Source organism: Oryzias melastigma, linkage group LG22 (genome assembly GCF_002922805.2).
Source record: "Oryzias melastigma strain HK-1 linkage group LG22, ASM292280v2, whole genome shotgun sequence".
NCBI classification, from domain to species: Eukaryota; Metazoa; Chordata; class Actinopteri; order Beloniformes; family Adrianichthyidae; genus Oryzias; species Oryzias melastigma.
Genome location: NC_050533.1, coordinates 9325808 through 9330761, shown reverse-complemented (window position 1 = coordinate 9330761; position 4954 = coordinate 9325808).

Here is a 4954-nt window from a genome sequence, read left to right as displayed (position 1 = left end):
ACTTCAGAATCCACTTGAATCATGTTGATCACTTTTGAAACGTTATATGTGAAAAAGTTTGTTGTTTTAGCATCGCCGAAGGGTTAAACATTGTGTCAAACACTTTATTTTATAGAAACAATGTTTGAGGAGATTAAATTAATGAATAAGGTTAATTCAATATTTTTCTTTTTAAATTATTAAAAACTAAAGTGGGTCATGTGATCTGCAGAAACATTTTACTTTTAAACAGTTTCTTCTTTGACTTTCTCAGCATGCTGCACTCCTTTTAGCACACGACTGCCCCCACTGGTGAAGGATGGAACTGCAGTTCCTCACTTCACTGCCTTTTATGCTAGTGAGGTCGGTGTTCTGGTCGGTCGGTAGCACCAAAGTGCAAATCACTCCAACAAATACCTTAATGACAATTTAAATAAGAAAAAAATATATGTTTTAGACACATTTCCAGAAACAAAAACACAAATAAAATTCTTTTTTTTTAGAAAATAAAAGTCATTTCCAGAATAAAATATGAAAAAAAGAAGAAGAAACCAGAAAAGTTAGGTACTATGGGACATTGCTTATTGGATGACGTTGTTTGTCCATCATTTTACCCGAAAGTTATTTCACGTGAAAAAATTCCTAATATACTCTATCAAGGACATTTTACCATTACCTTTTCATTTCTGAAAATAACTTTTGTTTTCTGAAACGTTTCAATTTCATTTCATTTTTTGTTAAATTTTTTTGGAATTGTGTGACAAACTTTGTGCAGAGCGGCAGGAGTTCATCAGAATTTTGCCAGAGTTGTGAGCGTGAATGTTGGTGCAGAAGTAAGCATCACTGATATCCCATCATCCCTTCATTTACAGGCTTTCCTGCTAGCTTAAAGCCCCTTACAACTCCAAGCTAACATTAGCGGTGCAACAAAAAATGCAAAAAATATTGAAGCTGTTCAGCCGTACAATTCTGAGGCAGATGAAAACTCAGAAAAGGAAAATGAAGACGTCATTGGATCTATTTGTCTGGATGTTGACGCATCAAAATGAATCAGTAAGATTTTGGCACGCCCATTTAGAAAAAAAGAGAGCTGTTTCAAATGACCTTAAATGTCTGCTCCTGATTTCTGAAAACTCAGAAATGCAGTTTTAATCTTTTTTTTTTTTTTTATTTAACTGTGTCCTCAGTTAAGGTAAATGTAAGAACACGTTAAAAACATCCAAAACATGATTTTAATCTGAGTTGGTCTTTAATAGTTTTTACTTTTCTAATAATGTAACAATTTCAATAATTAATATCCTAAAATCAATAGACTTAAGTTGTCAGGAGCAGAAATAAAAAGTCTAAGACAGTTCTGCATATCTAGCAGCTCGTGTTTGCTTATTTACTCTTTTAGAAGACAGCAGTTCTGTCACCCAAAACATGTAAAGCAGCACACATCAAAGTCAGATTTACACTACATATGCATCACCTGTGAGCGTGTGCGCACCTGTGCATGCAGAGAGACTGAGCGGAGCCTGTCACAGCTGACAGTAACGCAGAGAGCGAGTCACAGCTCTCCTTGAGGCTAGATAAAAATATATGAGGTGCACAGTGAGTTCGAAAACCTGAAGCCCTCCTTTCTCACTGTCACTCAACATGACTCATGTCATCTCTCTTTCCTCCCAGAAACACCTTCATTTGGAAAACATATTGTCACATACACAAACCTTGTATCTGCGTTAGGATCCCTGAGTGGACACAAATCAATTCATTGTATTTCCTGTAGACGCTGTATGTCCTATAGATCCTGTTATTTTAGAAAATTCCCACGTAATTTTTGAAATACCTGCGGCCACTGCTGAACTTTTTCCTTGGCTGCACAGACTAAGAGGAAGGGTTAAGGTTAGGAGTTAAACCACCAAAGGGTTCCTGAGTGCGGCTGTTTCTGCAGCTCACCGCTCCCCTGAGGGATGGATCAAATGTGGAGAACACATTTTACACATCTAGGAGCGTGACCGCTGATGGGACTTTAACTTTAAGCCTAACTTTAAATACGTGCGGGAATGCAGTAAGGTGCATCTTCTCTCCACTCATTACGCGTGGCCAACATGAATTTCCATCACTTTTTGTGTTAACAACATCAGCTTTTTTTTAATTTTTTTTTATTTAGTAGTATATTTTCCAGAGGATGAGTTGTACCTGACAATAAGTCGCTGAAGCCAAAAAAATGTATAATAAAGAAGAAAAAACGTCACTCCGGAGTATAAGTCGCACTTTTGGAAGAAAAGTGGAAGGCTTCTGGCTTACATCATAAGTCAAAAGTTTCATCTGCTGTAACTTTTGATTTTGGTGAAGGAAATCTGTTTATCATTTCATTTTCGAGTCTATACAGTAATGCTAGGTGTATACTTATGTTGATTCTATGCATTTTTTTGCTTTCAGTTTTACCTTTTTAAATATCATTAAACAATCTGACAACGCTCGACGTTCTCCAGATCAGTGATATGAGACAGGTGTTCAAAATTGCACATGCATGAAAAAGCAATCTTTCCCACTAGCTTACAGCCCCTCACACCACCAGCCAAACATTACTGCTGCAACAAAAATGGTGAGCAATATTGAAGCTATTCTATATTGAGCCAGATCCCAAGTCAGACGAGGATAACAGAGATGCGCATGGATCTATTTGTCTGCAAGTGGATGCATCGGAATGGAGCTAATTTTTCATTTAAATAGATACTCAGAAATTTTAAGCGTATTTTTATATATGTGTTCACCATCATGAGAAAAATGCTGCAAGAACATGTTAAAACACAATTTTAATTGGAGTTTTTAAGAAATCCTATATAAGTCACACCCCTAGCCAAACTGTGCAAAAAAAACATGGTATACACTTCTCTTTCTTTCCATCTCCTCTCTCCCACAGCCTCTCTTCATCGACTTTATTTCATCTAATATAATAGGATAATTGTGTCAGTGACCCTGACTGCACAAAGCCCTGGAGTGGTAATGAAGATGAAACATGGTGGTTAACATAATTCTGTTGACGTGTCAACTTGTGCGTGAGAAAGTGTTCGTGTGTGGCATACACATGCCCCTATTTGCTTTTAAACAGCTTGTAATATGTGACCTGGTGTCAAGGTGTCATCAACATGCTCCAGTTCAAGCCAACGCACCTAAAAACACAACAACAGTAAACAAGCAGGTTTGCTGAACGTGCATACATCTTTCTTCTCCGTTTTCCATCTGTGGGACTTTTTCCCTCATAGTGTGGGAAAATTAGCAAGGCTTTTTTTTTTTTTAAAGCAGTATAGTTTCAGGTTATTATAGAAGCAATGTGACCCAGGGGACGGAGGCATTATGAGTGTTAGAACAGCTAAGAGGCAAAAAAACAGATGAGTTTTCTCCTGGCTGTGTCTCTATCCGTGGTACAGACGGGTCCTGTGGGCATCCAGCGTCCATAAATATACATGCTGCGTAAGGATATTCGGAGATTTACTCTCCCCAACCCCTTCACTCACCCCCGCACCTCCAAGATAAATGCAGTTCATTAATTCAGCAGCTGGCTTGTACATGTGCCTGTTTTAAAACACTTTTTACTGGGATTAGTATTGTTTTTACAATTTTATCAGCTTATTATTTTCTTTAACTCAATTTGGGAGATCTAATGGTTTTAGTTTGAGAGGCTTGTCTTGACATAGAACCCAAGTGGAGGCAGTAAATGAAATTCTTTGTTCTTTTTGGGTGCTCTTAACATGTTCTTGTGGCATTTTTCTGATAGCGGCAGACATATCTGAAGTAAATTAAGTGGAAAAATTGTATTTTTGAGTATATTTTATTCAAATTATTGTGAATCAAGAGAAAATGAAAAAAAAAAAACAAATCCTGTTTAAAAAAGAGTGTGTGAGTTGTGACACAGATTTTGGCTAAAAACAGAATTATCTTAATTAAGAGACCACTTGGAACATGTCACAAATGGGCAGGCTGCTGCATCCAAGTGCTGCAGGTTTCTTTGGCACAGACAAATAGACAGGAGTGAAGCACAGCTAAAAGTCCACAAAGCTAAATCAGGGTCAGGCAGGCAGAGGTCAAACACAAGCAGTAGGGTATCAGAGAACAACCAGAGTGGTCAGGGTTCAGCTAAGGGTCGGGGGCAGGCAGCAAATACGGTCAGATGAACCAGAAGAACGGGTCAGGATGAGAACACTCAGTGATGCAGGCAGAGTGGCACAAACAAGACTTCGCACTGAGCAAATGACTAAATAATGCTGGGAGTTATTGCAGATGGAAAACAGCTTTAGGGCTTCTGGAGACCCAGGAAGTGCTAGTACTTAGGTGATGGATCCCGCTGATGGCCAGAGGGGGAGACAGAGGACCGATTCATGACAGACTACTTTTATATTAGATCAAAAGATGATCAGAGTGAGACTTTAAGAAGAGGACAGGTGAGTCTTCAAGTTCTTTTGAAGCTTTTTGAAAATGAAACATCTGATTGTTGTGCGTGTCCTTAGTGTGTCGTCCAGCATTTGTGAGTATAATGTGTCATCAAATCCCCTTAAACTATTTCGTGCAGACCATTTCACAGACCCTTCACAGGTTTGCCCATTTTTGCCCTATATGCGTATCCAACCATAAGGGAAGTTGTGACTAAATTATTGAAAACGGATACAATCCCAGTCCTTTCCTGTGTCATTCACAAACTTCTGGACCATTCTCTTCAGGGTTTGGTTGAACTGTTCCACCAAACCGTTGGTCTGTGGATGGTATGCTGTTGCCTTGATTGCCGAGCTGCTTCTGGAACAGTTTCATCAACCAGGAGGTAAAGTTGGTTCCCTGATCTGTCAATATTTCATCAGGTATTCCTGCCTCGGAGAAAAACTGAATTAATGTTCTCATAACTGCAGGAGCTGTAATGGTGCACAGGGGAAACGTTTCTAGAAACCGTGTAGCATAATCACCACTAGGATGATCACTCCTGCTCTCAGGTAACAGT